The sequence below is a fragment of the Triturus cristatus genome, chromosome 7, assembly GCF_964204655.1.
Source record: "Triturus cristatus chromosome 7, aTriCri1.1, whole genome shotgun sequence".
Lineage (NCBI taxonomy): Eukaryota > Metazoa > Chordata > Amphibia > Caudata > Salamandridae > Triturus > Triturus cristatus.
Window position 1 is genome coordinate 323,784,154 of NC_140590.1, and position 25,789 is coordinate 323,809,942.

The 25,789-nt window shown below is 48.2% G+C and overlaps 1 long non-coding RNA gene across 1 annotated transcript in view; it reads right to left on the reverse strand.

Moving 5' to 3' along the window:
* Positions 1 to 25,789, reverse strand: part of LOC146809579 (uncharacterized) — a 202,902-nt gene that overhangs the window by 67,784 nt on the left and 109,329 nt on the right. Inside the window, exon 4 of the long non-coding RNA XR_014965567.1 lies at positions 7,825 to 7,876. This is a non-coding gene — a long non-coding RNA (uncharacterized LOC146809579). The remainder of the gene's footprint in view (positions 1 to 7,824; positions 7,877 to 25,789) is intronic.

Genomic DNA, 25,789 nt, shown 5'->3' on the forward strand with positions numbered 1-25,789 from the left:
AAAGCTTTGGCCGCCCCGTTGTTTTTATGCAGGGACTCTAGCATAAGGGTGGAGAAACAGGGGTTATCAGCACCTATTATAAGAGGTTCAGGCAACTCAGGGAGGACCCCTAACTCACACCGATTCCCTCCCCCTCTTTGGGTCTTAATGATGACTCTGGCTACCGGGTAGTCCCTGACATCCCCATGTACACACCTTATTCCTACGGTGCGCCCTGGTAGGATAGAGGAGGGAGAAATGAGGTTTTTCCTGACAACGGAATGGCGACAGCCTGAATCCAATAGTGCTTTTACTTGACTACCATCCAATGTCAGACTTACATAAAATGTGGGTCCGGTCTCTTGGGCAGACATGAGGGCTCGGGGCATGTAGCCTACTTCCATGGGTTCTTCTTCCCCTTTCTCTTTCCGCTTTCGACAGTATCTGGCTATGTGTCCCCACTCGCCACAGTCATAATCAATCAATCAATCAAAGACATTTATAGAGCGCACTACCTACCCGTAGGGTCTCAAGGCGCTTGGGGGGGGGGGAGGGGTGCCGCTACTGCTCGAACAGCCAGGTCTTGAGCTTCTTCCTGAAGGAGAGGTGGTCTTGGGTCAGGCGCAGGTCGGCCGGGAGGGAGTTCCAGGTCTTGGCGGCCAGGTAGGAGAAGGACCTTCCTCCTGTAGTGGTTCTGCGGATGCGTGGGACGGCGGCGAGGGCGTGGCTGGCAGATCGGAGGTGGCGTTTGGGAGCGTAGAAGTTGATGCGGTTGTTGAGGTAGCTCGGGCCTTGATCGTGGAGAGCTTTGTGTGCGTGGGTAAGGAGACGGAAGGTGATTCTCTTGTTGACCGGGAGCCAGTGCAGGTCTCTAAGGTGTCCGGAGATGTGGCTGTGTCGTGGGATGTCGAGGATGAGTCTGGCTGAGGCGTTCTGGATGCGCTGGAGTCTCTTCTGGATCTTGGCGGTGGTTCCGGCGTAGAGTGCGTTGCCATAGTCCAGTCGGCTGGTGACGAGGGCCTGGGTGACGGTCTTCCTGGTCTCCGTGGGGATCCACCAGAAGATCTTCCGAAGCATGCGCAGGATGTTGAAGCACGACGAGGAGACGGCGTTGACTTGCCTGGTCATGGAGAGGGAGGAGTCCAGGATGAAGCCCAGGTTGCGTGCGTGGTTCATCGGTTTGGGTGCGGTGCCCAGGGCGGGGGGCCACCAGGAGTCGTCCCAGGCGGAGGGCGAGGAGCCCAGGATGAGGACCTCCGTCTTGTCTGAGTTCAGTTTCAGGCGGCTCGTCGTCATCCACTCGGCTACCTCTTTCATCCCTTCGTGCAGGTTGGCTCTGGCGGTGGCGGGGTCGTTGGTCAGGGAGAGGATCAGCTGGGTGTCGTCGGCGTAGGAGATTATGTTGAGGTTGTGTTGGCGTGCGATGGCCGCGAGGGGGCTCATGTAGACGTTGAAGAGAGTAGGGCTCAGCGAGGATCCTTGAGGGACGCCGCAGATGACTTCGGTGGCCTCTGACTTGTACGGTGGTAGGCGGACTCTCTGTGTTCTTCCGTCGAGGAAGGAGACGATCCATTCCAGTGCCTTCTCCTGGATTCCGACGTTGCTGAGGCGCTGCACTAGGGTGCGGTGGCAGACCGTGTCGAAAGCCGCGGAGAGGTCTAGGAGGATGAGGGCCGCTGTTTCTCCGTTGTCCATCAGGGCTCAGATGTCGTCGGTGGCGGCGATGAGGGCGGTCTCGGTGCTGCGGTTGGCACGGAATCCGGACTGCGATGGGTCGAGGGATCCATTCGTCTCGAGGAAGGCGGCCAGCTGTTTGTTGACGGTCTTCTCGATGACTTTGGCTGGAAACGGGAGTAGAGAGATGGGGCGGTAATTCTTGAGTTCGGTGGGGTCTGCTGTAGGTTTCTTGAGTAGAGCGCTGAGTTCGGCGTGCTTCCAGCTCTCGGGGAAGGTGGCGGTGTCGAATGAGGTGTTGATAATGTCCCGCAGGTGGGGTGTGATGACAGCGTCGGCTTTGTTGAAGGCGTGGTGAGGGCAGGGGTCGGTCGGAGATCCGGAGTGGATGGAGTTCATCATGCGGACGGTGTCTTCGGTGTTGACCGGGGTCCAGGCGCGGAGGGTGGTGGTGGGCGGCATTGCTGCGGTCGTGGCGTGCGCCGGTTGAGTGCTGAAGCTGTTGTGTATGTCCGCGATCTTGTTGTGGAAGTAGGAGGCGAGGGAGTTGCAGAGGTCTTGCGATGGGGTGATGTCGTTGTTCACGGCGTTGGGGTTGGAGAGCTCTTTCACGATGTTGAAGAGTTCCTTGCAGTTGTGTGCGTTGTTGTCCAGTCGGTTCTTGAAAGCCGTTTTCTTGGCGGTGCGGATCAGTTGGTGGTGTTTCCGGGTGGCGAGCTTGAGGGTGGTCCTGTTGTCCGGCGTGGGTTCCTTTCTCCAGGCTTTCTCGAGGGCTCGGCAGTTCTTCTTGGAGCTCTTGAGTTCGTCGGTGAACCACGGGGCTCTCTTACTGCCGGGTCTGCTGGGCGGGATCCTCAGAGGGGCGAGTTCGTCTGCGCATTTGCTGATCCACTTCGAAAGGTTGTCGGCGGCCTGGCTGGGGTTCGCTGAGCTGGTCGGAGGGTGCTGGCTCAGGGAAGCGGTGAGCTGGTCGGCTGTGATCTTGTTCCAGCTTCTTCGGGCAGCCTGTTGCTGGTGGTGGTGGGTCGTCGTTCTTCTGAAGGTGAAGTGGATGCATCTGTGGTCCGTCCAGTGGAGTTCTGTGGCGTGGCTGAAGGCGATGTCTTTGCTGGATGAGAAGATGGCGTCGAGTGTGTGTCCGGCGAGGTGGGTGGGGGTGGACACCAGCTGCTTGAGTCCGAGGGTGGCGAGGTTGTCAAGCAGGGTGCTGGTGTTGCAGTCGTTGTTGTTCTCCAGGTGGAAGTTGAAGTCTCCCAGGAGGATGTAGTCGGCGGAGGGGAGGGCGTGCGGGCTGACGAAGTCGGCGATGTCCTCGCTGAATTGAGTGCGTGGTCCCGGAGGTCGGTAGATCAGGGTGCCTCTGAGGGTGGTCTTCGGGTCGGTGTGGATCTGGAAATGTAGGTGTTCGGCGGAGGGTGGGGTGTTGTCGGTGCTGGTCGTGATGCGGATGGTGTTCCTGTGGATGATGGCGATGCCACCTCCCACCTGGTTGGCGTTGCGGTCCCTCCGGGTGATCTTGTAGCCTTCTGGGATGGCGATGGCGATGTCGGGTGCTGAGGAGGCGTTCATCCAGGTCTCCGTGATGAAGGCAACGTCAGGGGCTGTGGTGTCTAGGAGGTTCCAGAGTTCGATGGCGTGTCTGTGGACGGAGCGGGTGTTGAGCAGGATGCACTTGAGGTGGTTGCTGCTGGTGTTCGGCTTGGCAGGTGCTGGTGTCGGGCAGGTCCGGATGCAGGTGAACTTGCAGGTGTTGCAGCTGAAGGGTCCGTGGACGCGTCGTGGGGTGGCTTGGTAGCATCCCGGGACTCGGCCGGTGTTGAGTGCGATGAGGGTGGCGGCGGTGTACGTCAGGCGGGTTGGTCGGGGTCCTCGAGGGCCAGGGGTCCTGGCACTGGGCGCGGTCCAGGCGCGGACGGGCGCAGACGGGCTTACCTTTGGCGCGCCTTCGGCGCACAATCGGCGCGCCCGCTGCGCGTGACCGCTGCGCGTTCGCACGGTCGCCATATATGGCGAAGTGCGCGGGGGGGCGGAGCAGCTGGGAGGCGGGAGCGGGGAGGGTACAGAAGGGAAAAGGGGCGGGGTTAGCGGCGGTGGCGGGAAGCGGGGAGGGAGTACGAAGGGCGGCGAGACAAGGGGCAAACTGCGGCCCCTGGGCGACTGCGGTCTCGGGTTTGTTATAGCGTATTCAAGGAGGGGGCTCAAAGGGTGGCTTTACAACCTTTTTATCCGACCGGGGGGGAAGTGTGCCCTTAATCGGTCTCTCGAGTTCCTTAGGAAAGGTACGGGATTGGGCTCTGGCATAAGAGTTGGCCATTTCGATGGCGTGCTCCAAGGACAGCCCCGCATGTTGTCGAAGCCATCGCTGGGTTCCATAAGGCAAGGCTTCGAGAAACTGCTCAAGATATACCTTGTTCATGACGTCATCCATGGTTGACTACAGGGGCTTCAGCCACCTGTCGGCTGCGTCCTTAATCTTAAAGAATAGTGTTTTTGGGGTATCGCCCGGTAACCCTCTTTCCTGTCGGAATCTCAGGCGGTGGCTTTCATCGTCTACCCCCAGTCTATCTATGACGAATTGCTTCACATGGCCATACGTGGCAGTCCCATCTCTATTAGCCAGCTTATATGCTGCTTGAGCTTCTCCTGACAGAAGGGGGGCCAGGTAAAAGGGCCATCGCTCAGCGGGACACGCACTGGCCATCGCCGCCCGTTCAAAGTTCAGAAAAAAGAACAGCGGGTCATCACCAGGGACGTATTTCTGAAGCGGGACGACGGCTCCCGGGGGAGCGGCAGTCCGGGTTTGCCCCAAGGCGGCTATCAACTGGGCCTGGCCCTCGGCCAGTGTAGCCAAATTGTCTGAGTGGGTTTGTATAGCTGAGATGAAGATCGCTCGATCCCACTCGAGTTTTGATTGGCCTTCCCTCATTTGTTTAATCAAGGCTTCCATCTTGTTGCGGATGGCAGCTCCTGGCTGGCTCGCCACTTGTAGCCTTGCAGGGCATACAAGGAGGGTAGGCCTGAGCAAGAAAGCAGACTCAAGGACTACTGCGTTTACGTCGTTTAATTACAGGTATAAGGGCAGGCAGAAAACACCATGATGAGTACGATGAAGGGATGATCGTGCGTAACAGCTCCGACGTTCCTCTTCTCCCCAGAGTCCCAAGCTCTTCATCTAGGTCATCAGACTCAGCCCAAAAAGAAAGATGAGAACAGGATTTAGTCGAGTGTCCTCCGGTCTAATTACCGTTAAGGGGAAGGGGAGTGTGGGTATTGCAAAAATGGACCGGCCGTCACCATGTGTAAACCAAAAGATGTAGGAAAGACGGCAACCCTCGTACCCCAACCAATAGGGAGAGTTAAGGTCACCGCAACACAACGTGACCACCCGCTTGCAGCTACCCGTTCCCTCCCGTGGTGTATAGAAGTCCCCGGAGTTTCCTCTGTACCTGTTTTAGCCATGCTTCTCCTGAAGCGTGGCTGGGCGATGAGTGTTGTCATTGGCCTCCTGGCTCTCCCTCCACAGGGCTCCCACAACGCTCTTTGCCAGTCGATACCTCCTCTGGCCGACAACCACTTCTTCTCTCTGTTTCTCTCCCTCTCTCTCTCTCCGCTTCTCCGTCTTCACTCCAGGATTTCGCGCCGGCATCTTCCGCATCCACCCTTTTCTCCACCGCCGATGCGTGGGATAGGCTGGCGAAGGCTGACGTCACGGGGGCGAACTCCACCTCTGACGGGTCCGGATCGTCCTTAAAGGGCCCGTCCCATCCCTGTGGATGAGAACGACAATCACCTTCCGATCTGGTTCCGTTTGTCCTGTTGACCCCGTGACAACAATGTGGTGGCAGACCACTAGAGTTGGAAGTTTCCCTCACCTCAAAACCTGAAGTTGGCCAGCTTCATTTTCAGGGAAATTTGAATTCAGTTTGGCACTCTCTTTTTATATCTGTTTGCCACCAGAGCCAAAATTCATCTGCTATGATTCAGCTCCAGGTTACCAAAACGGGGCCTGGGGTGTAGATGTGATGTACTTGTAGTGGCCACAGAGACTACTGTTTGCCTTCCCTCCCTTTCCTATCATCCAAAGACTGCTGAGCAAGATAGTATAGGAGAAACCTCAAGTGATTGTGGTGATCTTATACTGGCCCAAGAGGAGTTGGTTTCCACTTCTGAAATGCATGGCATGTCAACCAGCATAGATTCTGCCTCTCTCGCCTCCTCTGAGGTGTTGGAGCCTTCTCTGTATACTTCGTCTGTTCCTCTCAGTCTAAATATTGAGAGGAGGCGTTTAGAAGCAATTGGCCTACCTGCTCATATTATTGAGGTGGTACAGAAATCTAAAAGGTCTTCTACTCTGGGGGTCTATTCTAGACAATGGAAGATATTTGATTCCTGGTGTTCTGCATGAGTGATTTTCTTCTGTGGGATATTCTGTCTCCTCTATTTTTTTTAATTTCTTCTGGATAGCTTGAGAAGAATGATTGTCTTTCTACCTTAAAGACACAATGGCTCGCTATCAAGGCATTCCACCTCCAGACTAATTTGATTTGATTGCGAGTGCATTTCGACTGGTGTCCAGGATGTTTAAAGATTTTTTTCTATTTCTAGAAAGTCTGCTCGGTCTTCTATTCCATCTTGGGATCTGTCTCTGGTTTTGAATGCTTTGCAATATCCCTCTTTTGAGCCTTTATTCATAGTGGATCTTAAATTCCTCTCTCATAAGGTCTGCTTTCTGGTCACCAGTTGGGGAACTTTCCACTTTACTTTACCATCCTTTCTTGACCTTTCTGGATGATGCAGTGGTACTTAAGCCAGACCCTTACTTTCTTCAAAAAGTTCTCTCTAAATTTCCTTCCAGCTTTCTATCTTAATCTGTCTTCTGCAGAGGAGTGCCTTTTTTGGATATTAAGTGTGCGTTACCAATTTTTATTCTAAATAGATTTTCTCTAGTATCATACGCCGACGATACTCAAATCATTGTGTTGGTAACAGGCAACTTCGGTGCAACAGCAACTCAGTTCCACAACTGTATGCTAAACATTGGATTTAATCCTGGATGCAGGACAATTGTTTAAAGCTAAATTCATCAAAAACGGAAATCCTACTTTTTGGTAATAATCCATCTGAACTTGGACCTCTCCCGATCCCCAGCGTTAACGCAAAAAACTTTGGTATAATCTTTGATACAAAACTATCTTTTGATGGACAGGTCAATCACACCATTTCATCATGCTTTTTTATTTTAAAAGTTCTAAGGAAGATTTTTCCATACATACCATTGACTCTGCAAAAGACTGTAGTTACAGCACTTATATCATCAAGACTAGACTACTGCAACTCCCTCTTTACCAGTATCAACAAAAGAAGTTTAAGAAAGTTGCAGGTCCTGAATAACACAGCCGCCCGTCTTCTCTTAGGTATCCCAAGACACAAGTCTACGGCTCAGGCCTTAGTATAGGTACACTGGCTGCCAGTCAAAAAACGCATTAAATGCAAAGCCATGTGCAATGTTTTTAAATGTCTACAAGGTCTTGGCAGAGCTTAACTCGCTCAATCTTTTCTACCCTATGTCCCATCTAGATCTCTCCACTCTTCATTGTGTGGCAACCTACTAGTCCCCAAAATCAAAACTGTCTAATGGGGTGAGAAACGTTTCATCTCCAGCACTTCCAGGTTGTGGAACTCCCTACCACCTATGGTTAAAAGTAATCGGAACCTGAGGGAATTCGGAAAAAGTCTTAAAATCAATCAGTTACTGTTCAGGGTCATATCATTTCCCATTGACATTTTAGTAGGCAGCGCCTAGACACCTCCGGGTAGTAGTCGCGCTTTACAAATAATATTTTCATTTCATTTTGACAGATCCAGCATCTACAGAAAATTTTATTCTCTGTTTGTCACTTTTGGCCTTGCAGGAAAGGGTAAGAAGACGTTCAAAATCATACTGAGTCGCTGCTTTAGAGAGGCTATTGCATTGGCCTAGTTCAGAACTTCCTGGACCTCCAGGATTACAGAATCGTTCCACGAGAGGAGTGGATGCATCTCAGGCAGAATTGAAGAGTGTGCCTTTAAATGAGTTTTGCAGGGGTGTAACATGGGCCTCTGGACACACCTTTATGAGACATTATAGACTGCATGAATATGAAAGGGATGGGGGCCGCGATGGTAACTTACCTGAAGAAACAGATGGCTACCTGTGTTGGACTGCCCCAGCTGGCCAGGAATCCTAGAAAGGGAAAAGGTACAAAAATGACACTAAAGGGAAATAAAAGTGAGGTCACAAAAACAGAGGAAAGACTAACAAAGAATTACAACCAACAGGAGGAACAAAGAGGTGGAGAACAAGAAATAAAAAGGTGGAGAAGAGACGTGGAGAGGAGAAGGGGGAGACTGGAAGTGGCAGAGCGACGAGGAGTGGAGAAGTGGAACAGCGAGGCAGAGGAGAGACATGGAGTGAGGAGGAGGAGGAGGAGACGAGAGACTGTGGAGAGATGTGGAGCTGAGAGAAGGAGTAGATGTGAGACAGAGGGGAAATGTGAAGTTAGGAAGAGGAAAAGAAGAACGCCACCTGGTCAGAGGACTGGTGGTGGGCAACAACCAAGGCTGACAATCCCGCCACAGCTAAGAAGACCTGTAAAGCCCAGGTGCGTAACCTACCACATAAGAGGCAACATGCCAACCGGTATGTACATGGTTCATGTCTGTTTGCTCTGTGCCTTGCCCCATCCTGCCCAGCCTGCAGTTGGAACGAAACACTTGCACAGCAATTAAGGGTAAAGTCAGGGATGGAGAATTCCAGCCTCTTAAAACATACACACAGTCAATGGGTGATTGTACTGCCCAACTGGCTGAACAAAAAGCTATAATTCTGGCACTTGAGAATACAGATACAGAATTACCCACACTTATAGTGTGAGACTCGTATTATTGTGTCCAGTTTTACAGTGAGTATCTACACTATTGTAGCTAGAATGGATTTAGAAAGGGGACACAATTAAGCATAAAATGCAATGGGGACACGTGGTGACGCTCAAAGCGAGTTTGCCTCAGGCTCATGTAATTCAGATACTGAGCCACCAACATGTAGAAATACACATTGCAGGGAATTCATTGACTGATGACTGCTGCTGTAGCTGTAGTGACTCGTTCTAAAACGAGAATACATGGAGACATTATGAAGGCTGTCACAAATTTGTGCTGTGGAACCCATTACCAAAAGGTTTTCAAACAAAATACTCCTACCAGTTGAGTGTGCAAAACATTTTGTTTGCTCATCTTCCCGGAGTGGGGGATAGAATATTTCCTTATTCAGATCGCAGGTTAGGATTAATTCTAGCTCCGTACAAGGGTCTTGCATCTGCTCATGTAGGGGTGTCAGCTAAAATTTCATTATTTCAGCAATGCTACTGATGGCCAGGTCTATACAAACAGACAAAAGACTATGGGGCACATGCATCAAGGTAATCATTTGCAATTACCAAATAGCGAATTTTAAGGATTCACTATTTGGTATTTTGCAAATTAATCTTGCGAATACTTAACATTACCCAATAGCGATTCGCAAATTGAGAATTGCTATCATGGAATGCATTCCCATTCATTCCTATGGGCTGAATGAATGAGAATGCATTCGCAAATTACGATTACCAAATCCACTCCATCTTGATTGACCGTGTCAGAGAGTTGGGCATCCACTCTAGGGCTGGAGCCTTGCTTGCCTCCTTTCTGTCTGGCAGAACCCAGGCCGTAACACTGGGGCCATTTAAATCGGCCGATCTGGCTTTACCCTGTGGGGTTCCTCAAGGCTCATGACTAAGTCCGACACTTTTTAACATCTATGTGTCGGACTTAGCTAGGGTTATTAAGACCTACCGGATGAGCCTTACAACATATGCCGATGACACCCAGTTGGTGTTAGCCATCAATAATGATGGCGAAAGGGTAGCGGCTCGGTTTCAAGAAGGCATGCTGGCAATTAAGGAGTGGATGGCCTGTAATTGCTTAAGGCTGAACTCCGAGAAGACTGAGGTGATTATTTTCGGTAAACTATCACCTATGTGGTCATCTATTTGGTGGCCCCCATTACTCGGAGCTATACCAACTCCAGTTCAGAAGGTCAGGAATCTGGGTGTCATCTTTGATGAGAAATTAAATTTTGTTAATCATGCCAATCAAACAGCGTCCTTAGCATTTTACAAACTTAAACTTTTAAGAAAAATAATTCCATTTCTTCCAGAAAGTGCTAGGAAAACTGTGGTGAGTTCATTGATATTGTCATCTCTTGATTACTGTAACGGTTTATTTGCAAATGCTCAAGCTCGGGTGGTCGCCAAGCTACAATTGGTCCAGAATGCGGCTGCAAGATTGCTATCTGGGACCCCCAAATTTAAACCGATTAAGCAAGTAATCAGGAATTATCATTGGTTGACGGTCAAAAACCGGATCAGATTCAAAACTTTCACCCTTATGCATCAAGCCAAAATCCAGTTGGTAAAATACCGATTCGGTAATAGCTCCCGGTATTGTGTGAAAAATACCCAATCCCAATGCATCAACCCAAAACCCGAGCAAATAACGAATCGCTAAATAAATAACCTCGAACATACCGAATCGCTAATACCCAAAATGCTAATTTACCGAATCGCTAAATACCGAATTCGCAATTACCGAAATCACTATTAGCTCCCGGAAATTGCCAATAGCAAATAACGAATCGCACCCCAATTCAACAAAACTCGCTAATAACGAAAATCCCAAAAATCGCTATTTTGCCAGAGCTAAATAAGGGGAATCAAAACCTGGAGGTAAAGTCACAAAAAAACAAACAAAAAAAAAAAAAAAATCTTCCTACATGTGCAAATGATTGAGGCAATCACTAAACCCTTAAATGTGGCCCAGGAGACCCTGTTGGCTCCCACAAAATGGCTGCCCTCTACGTGCTTGCAAGGAGGATGCGGATCAATGCAGCAGGACAGCGCAGGAGAAGGGTCCAGGAGCGAGTGTTCAGACTGCGCATAACCCTGCTCGGCCAGAATGAGGACGAGGTGTACCAGAAGTATCGCCTCAATCGCGCTATGATCATGCGCCTGATTGCAGACCTGGAACCATTACTGCAGCACCAGACACACAGGACAAATGCTATCCCTGCGCACGTTCAGGTCCTATGCAGCCTGCACCTACTGGCCTCAGGGAGTTTCCAGGGGGTAATTGCGGTTGCCGGAGGTGTTTCGCAAAGCGCACTGTCACGCTTCTTCAAAAAATTCCTAGATGCCATGCTGACAATGCTCCACACACACATCAGCTTCCCCACAACCCCACAGCAGTTGGACCGCACCAAACAGGCATTCTACCAGGTGGCACAATTTCCACATGTGATTGGATGCATCGACTGCACGCATATCCCCATATGTCCTCCGTCAGCAAATGAGTACCTTTTCAGGAACCGCAAGTCATACCACTCGATCAACGTGCAGGTTGTGTGCGATGCCAACAACATCATAACGGACCTAGTGGCACAATTCCCAGGGAGCACACACGACTCATACATCTTCCGCAACAGTGGAATGCACAGGCGACTACTCAATGGAGAATTTGGAGAGGGACTCCTGTTAGGTACGTAGAACTACGCTTCCCCACACCAACACCACACATGTATGTACATCACCAATGCTAAGTCTATGCTTCTATCTTCTAGGTGACAGTGCTTACGCCCTGCGGGAATACATACTCACCCCATACCTAAATCCAGCAACCCCGCAGGAACATCGCTACAACGCTGCACACATCAGCACGAGGAATGTGATAGAGCGGACTTTTGGGATTCTCAAGAGCCGCTTCCGTATCCTCCACAAGACTGGCGGCGCCATGCTATACCAACCAGACACATGCTGTCGAATAATTGCTGTATGTGCAATGCTGCACAACATTGCCACCAGAAGGGGGATACCCATGGAGGTGGACAGGGATGACGACCCCCAGGCTGACCAACCACCCGCCCAACGACGACCGGCACACATCCCAAACACAGCAGAGGGCCATAGGAGGCGGACAGACATAATGCAAAATCATTTTTGACCCTGGGTAAAATGAGACATTACAAGTTGGTGTTGGGTGCAACTGTTTAATGCACAGTAGCACTGAGGATTGTGCAACAGAACTAGCATTGTGAATCATGCTCCGATTGCATAAATGTAAATAAAAGGTTCCTTAAAGTCAGGCCTGTGCAAACACAATAATTGGATGGCCATGGTTGCTCCACCATGGACCTGCAGCATGTCCAAATTTCTAGTGGCGCTTGCCACGTACACCAAGCCTCCGCTCAGGTGCATCCAAAGCCTCACCACGGCCTGTCCCCGTGGAGGCACGCGAACTTCGGCGCCTGGTGCTGGCCTCTGCCAGTGACACGCTGCTGACACTGGAGGCAGCCTCACTGGTGTCATCCCCTCCCAATGCTGCAGCACTGCATGTGCTGCTCTGAAGTTGTTCCACAGCAGTGGTGATGTGTCCCAGTGACTTGGCCACATCACCGCAGAAGTGCCCAAGGTCCACCTGCAGGGAGACTGTGCGGCGTGCCAACACAGCGGTGCAGTTGCTGTGCCGTTGTATGGCCTTGGTAGCGGCGGCAGAACGCAACATTAGCTGCCGGTTACTCCTCCTCTGGGACTCATGGCCCTCCCTGATGGCACGGGTGAGCTCACGTACCTCCTCCCTGAGCTGAGCATTGCCATCAGCAACCGCAGTGGTCTGGTCCCTGACCGCCGTGCCCATGTCCCTGACCGCGGAGCCCATGTCGCTGACTGCTGCAGTCATGGCGCGCATCTCCCTCGCTAGGCGCACGATATTGCAGCTGATGCTAGCCACATGTCTTCCCTGCAGGTTCTGTGTACGCAGCATCCTCTCCTCGATTGCAGAGGTTGTTGGGACATCCTGGTCTGCTGAGGAGACGGAACTGCGACGGGCCCTGTGATGCCGTGCGTGTCTTGAGCCTCCAGGTGGTGCAGCAGGTGGTGTGGATGTGCGCTGCGTGGGTGCCAATTGCGGGGGGGGGGTTGCCATCTCCTGCAAGGGCGCAACTTGGTGCCTGTGCCTCTGCGGTATTGTGGCTGTACTAGCTGCAGGCTGTCTTGCTGGTGCCGTTGCTTGTGGCGCAGGTGCTGGTGCCTTGGCTTGTGGCGCAGGTGCTGGTGCCTTGGCTTGTGGCACTGGTGCTGGTGCCGTTGATTGTGGCGCTGGTGGAGGTGGTGCTGGTGGGGTGGCAGGTGTTGGCGGTGCGTGCGCATCCTGCGCAGTCTCCTGGTCTGACTCCACAGGTGTCTCAGAAATGATCAGCTGGTCGCTGTCGTCAGAGTCCCCAGGTGATGCATCTGTGTGTGAAACAGTGCATGATTAGTGGGATGATTACACCTACATAGTGTTGTACCCATTAATGTCCCTCTGTGGTCCAACAAATGAACAGTCTACAGCCATGTACAAAATATGTGGTGTGTGCTCAGAGGATTTACGCCTGTACCTGCACTCTGGGCTGACTAGACTACAACTCCCAAGATGCAGTAGTGTCATGTGTGGAGCTGTCTGTGCCAGAGCTGCAGACACAGTGAGATTGGGCTGGGGGCATGGGTATGGATTTACGCTATGCTGGGTGTGGCACAGGCATACATCTTACCTTGGGCACTTGTGGCTGCGCCGGACGTGTCCATCTGGATCACCCCCACGACGGCTTCCCGCTCTATCGTCCCTTCCACAAGGTCCTCCAGGGCTGTGTTGGATGGTGCAGTGGTTGTTCCGCCTCCAGTCCTTCTTGCCTCCCGGAGCCTCTCAGCAATCCTCTCTTTTGCGCGCTTCCGCAGGTCATACCACCGTTTTTTAAGGTCGTCGATGCTGCGGCTAGTGACGCCAACCGCATTGACCCTCTCACGGATGCGCTGCCAGATGCGCCGCTTCTCGGTCTCAGGCACCTTGAGGGACAGCTTGCCAAAGAGGCGGTCGTGTTTGCTGGACACTCCCTCGATGAGGTACTCCAGCTCCCTGTCCGAAAACTTCTTCTTGCGCTTGCGTGCAGATTCTGCGCTGGATGGCACTTCCTGCGACATGATGGATGTGTGATGTGAATGGCAGAATCTGTGTGGCCCAGTCGAGCTGGCGTCTGGACTGGGCAGGTTTCCAGTGCCGTCACCTGAGTAACCCCCCTAGATGGTGTGGGCATCCTACGCCGCAGACTCATGGAGAAACACTTACTCCTCTTTTAGGTCAGTTCCAAAGGGGGCATAACATACTGGTTTTTACACACACTACCTATGGAGGTAATCTAAACCGTCTTCCCCCCCTTCCCTTTAATAGCGAGAGGGCTAATATCACCCTACCCGCATTTTTTAGTCTGTGCACTATTCACATCTCACCACCACCACTGGTCCTGATGAAACGCCAAGGATCACTGTGACCACCCAAGGCGTGAAACATGTCGACCATCCTCTAAGTTATCCAGACACATAACGTCTCGACAGATAACTATTAACCTACGGGTTTTTTACTATACCAAGGATATCTCTTTATTAAATGATAACTTGTTTGGTATCCTTAGGCATTTTTAAATTCACATAGCACACACTCTTTGCACTGCTCACTTGGGTACTTCCCTTCCACACACCCGCATGCATCCATCGGCAGTTCTCTAAAAGATCTCCGCCAAAGAGACCCTTCGGGGGACCCGTAGGGCATTGCACCGCCGGCCCGACGAGGAGCAAACGCCCGATGATGAAGCATGACATCCTTCGGGGTGTGTGAGGGCAACAAGAGACAATAACGTGTCTCCCCTGTCACCCATAGTACCTAAACCCTGACCCAGTCCTCTTCTTCTTCTGTCTCACCTCTATTTGCGGATGACGGTCGCTTCTTGACCTGATTCCCCTTGGAACAGTGCCTCTTTTGTGATTACAAGAATCTGTGTGGCCTCACTCTTCACAGCCTGTCCTTCTTTCCAGCTCCTGTCTGCTCCTCTGTCGAGGCTATGTGGGTGGGGCAGCAGTATTTCCGGGTTGGTGATGTCATCAGCCTGTTCCCGGAGCGACGCGGCAATTTGCGATTTCGCTATTACCGATTCGGTAATAGCTAATTCGGTATTACCGAACTCGCTATTAGCCAAATCGGTATTACCGAACTCGCTATTTGCCAGTGAGGCCGTTTACGTGCCCCGCTATTAAGGAATCGGTAAATTTTGCGATTTTTAAGGAATCGCTAAATTTCACCGAATCTGTTGATGCATGCCAATTACCGATTCCTTAATGGCGATTCCTTATTTTTCGCTATTAAGGAATCGGTATTAGTTTGGTTGATGCATATGCCCCTTTGTGTCTTATCTTTAAAGCCCTCCATCAGCTAGGGCCGGAGTTTCTTAAACAGAAGCTCACTCTCTATTGCCCTACCCGACAATTAAGATCCAAAAATCTACACCAACTAGTGGTGCCACGGACCAAGACTGTCACCTGGGGAGATAGATGTTTCACTAACACCGCAGCCAGACTTTGGAACACTCTTCCATTGGTGATTAGATCTACACCCACATTGTTCCAATTCAGGAAATTGTTGAAAACCTGGCTGTTCGACCAGTAGCTCTTCTCCTCACCTCATTACCTTTAATTCGCCACCGTCCTCATGGAGGTATTAGTTGAGTCACAGCGCCAAGACGCCTACGGGCATACGTTGCGCTTTACAAATCTTAAAAATAAATATATAAATAAATAAATTTGCGAATGCAAATCCAAGGGTGCCTGGGGGCCTAAGGCCCCCCTGAGGCACCCCCCAAAAAAGGTAAGTATGCACATGTGGGCATGTCTGAGCTACATAGAGCATTGATTTAAAAAAAAATTTTTTTTTAATTTTCCAATGCATGCACAAATTACCATCAACTTGAAGTTGATGGTAATTAGCCTTTCCTAAATGCACAGTCCCATTTAGGAAATGCTACATGCATCTCAAATGCGGTTGCAATTTAGGTAATCGCAAAAAATTGCGATTACCTATTTTGCGAATGCAAAAGGGTACATGCATCGGAAAAGGCATTGTTCTAGTCGTAAATGGGCTGATTCTGCGATTCGGCCCATTTGCGACCAGTAAAATACTTCATGCATGTTCCCCTATGTCCTTAAATGTGACATTTGTCAACAAATAACATTTTTCACCACAGACACCTCTGTTGATCTCAAACAAGCGTGTGACTTATGTTTATTAGAACCACTGCAGACCCCTACAATCGGGTGGATGTTATAAATACATCATGTTAGCAGTGGATTCTTGCTCTCAATTCCTATGGGTATGGCCACAGTGATCGGCTGATGCTCAAACTGTTATAAATGATTTGCAAGTCTTCATCGGCACATATGCAGTAGACACATTCCATTCGAACCAGGGCCCAGTGGTTGCATTTAAATTTTACCGGGATACCATGGGAGTATTGGGTGCGACTGTGCCCTATCCTCCCCATACCATCCTGAGGGAAATGTGGTTGTGGAGAGGAAAAACCATGACTTAGTCTTTAACAGCTAGAGTATTAGGTTCAAGTGGCAGTTGGGTTTATCATTTGTATGGGGTACAGAGAGCCTTAAACAATCTGCCAAAAAGATCCTTGGTTGGTCGGACTCCCTACGCAGTCCTGTTTGGGATTGAGATGTGGGTTCCAAACCTTGACAGTCAGTGCAGTGGTGGCGGAAACACCTTTTGATATCAGTGAACGTTGGGCTGTCTTATAGGAACTGAACGACTTCCAAAACGAGCATAGCAATGACCTACAGAAATGTTCTGCACTGGTGAAGTGAAGGCAGCACTAGCAACTCCTGGTTGGAGTCCGAAGATCGGTGATCTAGACCCGGCGGAAATAGTGGGCAAAAAGGATTTCAGGCCATCTTGGCTGTTGAAGGCACCAGCACTGTACTTTTACCACCTCTTGCTGGCAGGTAACACAAGAGATTTGCTTCGATTAATTTCATCAAACCATACTATGTGGACAGTTCTACATAGGAGGCTGCGAGGTCTCCGTGGTAGTTACCTGCCTCCACTCACCAACATGAAGGAAATCTCTTAACAAACTTTAACCAACAATTAAGTTTCTTCTCCTTGGATGGGGACAGCTGACACTGAAGTTTCACTACTTTCCGTTACGTCTACAAACACCATACAATCATTATGTATGACTACACAGATTTCTACACAACAAGCAAACAATGAAGTTGCTTATTGCACCCCCCCAGTGTGGTTATCTACCAGTTCTACACAGCTCAGTGAGTCTCCTACATTTGCACAAACTACCTCAGGCTATTCTGTCAGCTTTGATGACTTTTCTTTGGATTTGTCTGACCCACCTCCACAGCGTGGAACACGTGCAGTTTTGATTTAGTTTAAAAAGACATACCTTATTCCTCCCTGGATATAAATTTGGATTGCAATTTTGTTATTTTTCCTTTTCATTTGAATTGGTTTTGTGACTCTTTTTCTTTCTTCTGAACGGACATTATCTCCCAGAACACTCTGCTGTTAAACTGGTAAACGAGGTTTTGAAGCCTCATTCTTCATCACACAAAGTGCAAAGACACCTGCCCCTTGTGAACATTTCAACGGTTCCAGTTCGTGATGGAATTGTTTAAGATAAGGTCCCCTATGATATAATTGGACTGACAGAGATTTTACAAGTCCCATATCTTTTTCAAATTTCTCTCAATGATGTTATTACTCCTGGCAACATTTCTAAAGACTGGGACTGGGATTATTTTAAGCTTCTCCCATTCCTGGCAAAGAAAAATATACTAAATAATACAATGCTAATTTATTCGGCCCCTTTCATTTCACTGTTGTAGATACAAGGTTATGACTTTTAGAAAGATAACATTGATTTGAAATCTATCTGGGAAACTAAAGATTAGCAAGTTCAGGGCAATAGGTTTGCCTTATACCGCAACAAAAAGTTCTTTGCATAACTTTTTGGCTTATTTGTGGTCATTGAGAAAAAATGTGTTCATAGCAGATTGTATATAATTATTCCTTTTGACCACATTGTTATTATCTTAATTTGCGCCGTTCACGCTGATTTTCACTCATTGTGTCACTGCGCCGTTCACTATCACTAGCACGCTCAGTGCTCACCTATGTGTGTTTTTGGTCATTTGTACTTTTATTGTACTGTAGTGCTGTAAAAACTACCTACAATATATAATTCTTTTCTAATTTCCTTTGGTCTCCCTTTTCTTTTCCCCCCTCCCTCTGTGATTTATATCACTAAAATATTTGTTCTTTCTAAAAATGATATCCAGCTGAGACGTTGTTGTTTTGTTATAACTATTGCCCGGTCTCTGCTGGGAAAACGGGTGAACTCCTGTTCTTTGTTCCTTTAGCTTTTTATATGGGCCTCTCCTTTCCACTGATTGTTTTTGAAGCCCTAACTCTAAGCGTATTTGGGCGGGTGGGACGTAGTTTGGGAGGTGAAGAAATGCTCTGTATTTATTGGCTATTACTTTGTCCAATACCACAGCATCTCGCACTTAGGAGATGAATACACCACATATTCCCACATTTGCACATTTTGAGAATTGGGAACAATGCACAAACTACAAGGAGGAAGCATTCAAAAAGCTCAGGAATGGTGCATACAATTCTTCAAGTTACTGTTCAGAAGGGGTGGCTAGTGTGGCCATTAGATACTAACGGATGTCATGCACGTGTTCTTAACAACACAAAAGGGTTCAGAATAAATATGCCAGACCCATGTTACCGGCAGACACAACACTCAGGAGTTTTAACAACATATAGCGTTGGAAGGTTGTGCCTAGATTGGCTAACACATTCAACATTAGATGAGGTGAAACAACACTTGTCTTTCCTTTCTGATGACATGGATTTACAGGATTTCTTATTAGGTCCTAGAAAGCCACACCAACAAGCATTGGCATAGCCAATAGGTCTCGCCTTTGGGACCTTATAAGTGTTTAGCCATGCAACAGTTGATGTTGTTGCACCAAGGATATTGTGCTGCACAACTAAATACTTATAAGGTCCCAAAAGCGAGACCTATTGGCTATGCCAATGCTTGTTATGTAATGGCAAGACAAGAAAGTAATGGAGAAGACAGCAAACAGCAGAATGGAAAAGGAAGCAGTAGAATGAAAAAGGAAGCAACACAGGGAGGATAGAAAGAATAGTAATGAAGGTATTAATATTTACAAAGTGCAATACATCACTGAAATATGGGCATTAAATCTACAATGTTTCCAAGAAACACAAATCCTACAATTTTGCTTGAAGTGGAACTTTGTCATTACAGTCTAAGACCGAGAAGTAGTTTATTTTCTTTCTCAGCTAGCAATCAAATTGTAGTTCCTTTACCTTCTCTTTTACCTGGATTGGGTTTTCAGTTTGGGAAATGTTACCCTCCACCTCACAATATTTCTTGAGGGGCAGAGGGAAGGGGTGGAACTGCTCCTCAAACCAACTCCTTCGGGTTCAAATGATGTTGAACATCACAGAAGTCCTCATCATCTGGACACTTATCATCCATTCTAGTGGCAAAGGCGTTTTGTAGGTCATGAGAGTATGTTCTGTGGGTGATTTTATAGGTAGAGCTCCACTGAAATCGAAGTGTCTGACCTGAATGCTTATTTGTTAGACAAACAACGCGGGCTCCAAGTGTCAACTGCCACAAACACAAACAAAAGGCTTTTCCTATGACAGCTATTCGCTCAAGTAATGATTTTAGCTATGCTACACATCATGAGGATGCAAATGGACAATAGATTATGGGGGTGCAACCAGAACACGGAGGGTGGGTAGGAGGGGCTGGAAAAGCAAGCTGACAACAGAGTACCGGTGGAAGGGAATGGGGGATCAAGCGGACAATTGTGGGCAGGTGGTAGGGACAGGGGAGCAAGCTGACAATGGGGGAATGGTGGGAAACGATGAGAGATCAAGCGGACAATGGAAAGCAGGTGGTAGGGGATGGGAGAGCAAGTGATAATGGAGTACGGGATCGAGGGATTAGGAAGTAAGTGATAACGGCGAGTGAGCACGCTGAAAATGGTGGCCGGAAGGTGCTGGATTTGTAAGCAGACAATTAAGGGCATGTGGGAGGTGTTGAGTTAGCAAGCAGACAATTGAGGGTGGGTGGGAGGTGCTGGGTTAGGAAGCAGGCAATGGAGGGCTGGTGGGAGGGGCTGGGTTAGCAAGCAGGCAATGGAGGGCGGGTGGGAGAGGCTGGGTTAGCAAGCAGGCAATGCAGGGGGGTGGGAGGGGCTGGGTTAGCAAGCAGGCAATTAGGGGCTGGGTTAGCAAGCAGGCAATAAAGGGCGGGTGGGAGTGGCTGGGTTAGCAAGCAGGCAATGGAGGGCGGGTGGGAGGGGCTGGGTTAGCAAAGTGACAATGGAGGGTGAGTGGGAAGGGCTGGGGTAGCAAGTTGGCAATGGAGGTCCCGTTGGAGCGGCTGTGGGCGCAAGCTTACAACAGAGGGAAGGCCAGAAGGAATGGGGCTGTAAGCTGACAATGGAGTATGCGAGGAAGGGGATAGGGCAGCAAGCTGACAATGGAGGGCAGGTGGGATGGTCCAGGTCAGCAAGTTGACAACGGAGGGCAGGCAGGCGAGCCTGGGGGTTGGGGCAGCAGGCTGACAACCAAAGGGTGCGAGAGGCGATGGAGATGTAAGCTGACAATGGGGTCTGGGCAGAAGGGAAAGCAAGCTGGTGACTCATGGCAGGCGGGCAGGAAAGGGGCAGCAATCAGACAACGAAGGGCAGGCAGGAAAGAATTGAGAAGCGCATGGACAACGGACAGCAGGCAGGAAGGGATGGGGAAAAACAGGCAATGAAAGGTTTACGGGCAGGAGTGGGGAGCAAATGGACAAGGATGTGGTGGGGAAGCCAGAACAGCACCGGAAGTTGGCTGGAAGAGTCAAGAACACCAGCTGAGGAAGGGAAAGAAAGAGGAATGTGGTGGGGGTGAGGAGTACACGAGGGAGGAACCTGAAAACAGTACGCTTTGATGAGTGCTTAAACAACAAGGCAGGGCTGAGAAGGAAGACGAGCGAAGGAGGGGCGCAACGCGGGAAGCTTGTAATAAGAGACCCGGCATCCGATTTAGAAACATGCTAGTGACGCGCGCGCGGTAGCAGGTAAAAGTGAAAGTGATCACGCTGGAAGGGAATCAGATGGCGGATGCGCACGTGCGAGTGGCAAAGCTGGTGGCTGCGCGCGTAACCGCAAGCGCTAGGCCAGCAAAAGCATGTGGCCGCACTTTGAAAACCCACACACTAAATATCTTGCAGAGCAGCGCATGCGCTGGCTCAGCGAGACCTAAAAACGCTTTTAGGATGCAATATACATTTAAGTATGCTGATGAGCGAACACGTGAAACTGCTAGAGCAAATTTACAAAAGGTTCTAGCGGTAGTAGACAATGGTATGACTACATTATCCACTAGGATATATTCTCTGAGTAACATTGTGACATCTGCTATTAACATCACACAGAGTGACGCCTCTTTTACAGCTTGGCAAAAAGCAGTTAGGTCTATTATGCTACTGAGCTGGAATTTGCAGGCTTTGCGCAATGATCGACACCAATTTGTTTTCGCCTTATAATGTGACATATGAACAGAAAAACATGGCCAGAAAAGACACAACATACACGATGTTAAACATAGAAAAACTAGATAAATTACCATTCACTGTAGCTGAGACACCATCAGCTGACTGGATAATACATGGGTTTATTTCTTTGCCAATTTCAACTTTTCACTTAAAGTACCGCTCACATCACTATCAAGTAGGCAGATATGAAGCGCTAGGGGAGGGATTTATACATGAGGCATGGGTCTTACCTTTCACTTACAGATGTAGAAATGGTGCAACAGAGTTTTTCTTAGCGTAATAGACTGCCAGAAGACTTTAGGCCATTCTGTAGTTTGCAGGGAGATTATACTTCAATGGGTATGTAATGTATCCAAGGCAAACTTGTCCTGTTATCTGAAACGTTCCCCAGCTGTTGTTATTCGTCTGGCATTCAGACTGCTTTTGATGAAAGCTATTTGATGTTGAATGAACAAGGTGGCTTTGAGATGAAACCGGGAATTCCATATCTGGTGACAGGTTCTAGGGTCATAACCTGTTGTACACAAGTACTTTTTCCACCCACCTGGTTAGGAAAGTAACAATTTGGCCTTCAATTGCTTTGACATCTGCACGGAAGATGGTTGATCTTCAAGATGCAAGGTCTTTTTCTGAGATACAGTTGTTACTATGCACAAATCTCCAACACCATTCCGGGGAGCTTCTGCACTGCATTTCTAACTCCTCAAATACTGCGGGAGTAGTATACTTTTTCAAGACAATTGACTCGGGTTTGTTAGTACTTTCTAGACTGTCTTCGGAGTAATTCCATCCTTCATACGCTCTGTGATTGGAAGCGTTTTTGGAGGCTTACCACTTATCCCGTTCCTTATTGTCGGGACATTGATTTTATTTTATCCTCTCCTCATGGATGTTCCGTTACGCGGCTAAATAGGGATGGCACTGCAACATGTGCTTCTGTGTTGTGAAAGGATGATACAGTATTTTGCCGCACCCTTGCTCTAGGAACAAAATGATGACGGGTTCTTGTCCTTTCAGCTCATCTAGTTACACTGCATGCAGCCTGTGTTCCGCTGTCTACTGTGCACTTTCGAGAGTACCCTGGATATATGTCTTGGAATGCAACCGGTCCAATCTACGGATATAGCACTGGTGGTGGGTCCATTAAAACCTCACCTGCAAAGGTGTCCTATGCAATTGCCATGCAACAAACCTCATATTATGAGCCTTTGTGGAATGCCTCAGCTCCTGGATTTCTGAATCTTAGCTCGCCCTCTGTGGATGCACTACTGCTGTCACACCATCAGCGGCGCTGAGGGGTGTGGATATGACCATCTTTGTTCATTGGAACTTGTGAGAGGGGTAGCAACAAATCACTGTCTGCAGCAGCTATGAACAGTATTTTTTTGTCTGCGTCTCTGAACTTTTAAACAAACTGGCAGTTTCAAGTAGTGAAGAATTTTTTAATTTGGCAAAGTTTTTACTTGCAAAAGTGCTTTTAATGCAGTATTTTCAGGGGTCTAATGAAGTATTTGAACATATATTGTGGCACATGTTTTAGGGAGCTTTTGGTCGACCTACGTCCAAGGAGTGGGTGTCGTGTAGTTGCATAGGCCTCAGACAGGGAACATCACCATTTTACATGTTCACGTTTAAAGTTGACATCTTTCTTAATTGCTGATTCTTGACACATATTTACATGAGTACCCATATGGGATAATATTCTCTGAAATGGATTTGCTTACATTTACACTTCGTCATAGGCATATTATCAGGGCCTTGAACATTGTGTACCAGGCTTAATATGACGGCGCAAAATGTTGATGTTTGTTGTTGTCTGCTCGGCTACAGCTCTGCAAGGGAAGAATCAATAATGATGGTCTGACTATAGCTCCGGAATGGTAACATGGGTGAAGTTTATCATATAAATGACACCAATACTTTGTTTAGACGGAGTAGTATTTTGCTGTGACTGTCGAGGTCACCCTATGCTTGAATTCCATCCCAGCTGACTCCTGTTTACATTCCTGAGAAGGACAATGGCCTGCTCTACATAAGAATGGACTCCCAGATGAATCATGCCCACCGGTAACTGGGGAGTTAGATCATCCTAGGGTATTCTGGCAGATTTGCACCCGCTAAACCCACTAAGTTAGGAAGCACTATGTAGGACTATAGATGTGATTATAAATGTATGCATATAAATCAATTTAACAGCACAATGGTTGAATTGTTTAACTTCTTTACCTTGCTGAATGTTCTGTTTCATTCTATTAATCATTGCAGCACATATATTTTACAAAGGAATCTTACTGCTTCAATAAATGTTTGAAATGTTAATTCGATTATTTCTTGTGTTTTCCTTTGGGCATGCATAAGTTGCTAACGAAAGAGACTGATCTGTTTCCACGATTTCCTTGGGAATCGAGGAATTATCGTGTTCTGAGGTTGCACATAGCATCCGGTACCTTGTAAGGTCCAGATGGTGCACTGTAAGCCAGCCAGGACTAAGGACAACATATCCTGATGGTGTGTGTGGACTCAGTCTTGCACAGTTTTGACGTTCATGTTGTCGAAACGCACAGTCTTACTCATATAGAATGGACCGTATGACACTAGGGAGAGAAGAAAAAATGCTGAAGAACTCGCTGTTTACAGGATCTTGACACCACCCTGAACCTGGATGTCTCCTTTAAGTTTTACTTCCCATTCCCTGTATACCTTTTGAGTTCGTTCTCCTATGGGTGGAAAAGCCCACCATGATATTTAAACTTAGTGTATTCAATAAAACATCACAATTTGCAAACAAGAAATTCTCTAACCCTTATTTTCGTCTGTCCCTCCACAAAGTATTGTCAAAAGTGGGATCGGAGGAAATGGATGCAGTTGTAGCAACGATGGAGGAAGGTCCACAAAAACTGGAAAAGGACTTTGAGAAATTTAGGAGGGTGGCAATAGAAGATTGGGAACATATACAAACACAGGCTGAGAAGTTGGACAAGGTAGCTCAATCCCAGGAGATGGCTATTGGGAAATTAACAGATGTATTGGGACAGCAACGGGGACATACTGCACTACGTTCTGTTGTCTTAAAGAAATATACGGGAAGAGAAGTTTCCGATTTCTTCTTTAATAATTTTGAGCGTATAGCACTGTTGTGTTTCGATTTAGATACCCGTATATAGGTTTCCCTGAATCATGTCCTTATATAGGCACAATTCACATCGCCCTTATTTAGGCATAGAATCCCAGTCCTTATTTAGGCATTAGCCATGCTAACCAAATACAGGCATGGTCACCTACATCCGTCCATCCCACGTCACAACGAGTTCTTAGAAACCAGACCCTTAAGCTGAACGGGACTTTCCCTAGCTAGGATTATTGATTTCTCCAAGAACTCATCTATTATGCATGAACTACTATTCCTTAGGGGTTCATCCATGACGTCTTCCTCTGCCCGACTTTACGTCAATGCTAGCATTCCTAAGCACCTTCCAGGTATTAATATGCCTTCCCTTACCCTGGCAAACCCCGGCACGTTTGAAAGAGACCATATCCCAGCCTGACGCACTGACCAGATGCTGTCATCCCTGCTCGCAGAGAATCCAGCTTCCAGTGTTCTGACTCCTTTCGTGGGGTGTTAGAGTTCGAGACCCGGATAGAGAGTTCCACCTCGCTCATTCTAAAGGTATGGAGCCGACTAGAACCTAGAGGGACTCTTAGCATACTAAACTTAGTCTATACCATACTATAGAAAACAGCACCTACTTTTACCTCACACTACACTTAGGTTAGGTGCACCAGGGTAGGACTATTTTAGAAGCATCAGACGAGTATTCACTTCTTAGCCTGTGTTATTTGTGTATGTATATATGATTATATGTCATAGCTAAAAGACAATGCTATTGCAGTGTTATTTCTTCTTACTGCTTTCACTGTGCGTATTATATGTTGCTTACTGTCTAATGATTGTAACAGCTCATATCTCTTACACAAGACACAAGACTGTTCAATAAACCCTTTTATTGAAACGCCCGTCTTTCTATTTCTGTGTAACTCTGGAGAACTAAGCATGCGCAATTGACATGTTTATGTGGTTTTCAGAAACAAATCCCTTCTTGTTCATTCGAGGAGTTTCAATTGACCTCTGAGTTAGCTGGCACACACAAGTAATTAAGTTTAATGTACTTGATAGGAGCATACTGACCTTAGTCCTATGAAAAAACTATAGTGTATATTATTCCAATGCACAGAGCCTATAAGGGAAATAGGAACTACAATACAGCACAAGCAGGCGCTTGGCCAGTTGATCACTGGGGCCAGTACCTGGGGCCATTATTGGCAGGGGAGGTGGTTGAATAGACTTACTGACTCAGACTGAGACAGATAAAAGAAGGACCTAATGAGAATCTAATGAGAAACTCCGCGCCCTGTTTTATAGAGTAAAAGATATGACCGAAAAGATGGTTGAAGCCAGATACCACCATCAAAGAAGAGATGTCAGACAAGGTATATTTAGAGCAGTTTTTTAAATTCCTTACAGCC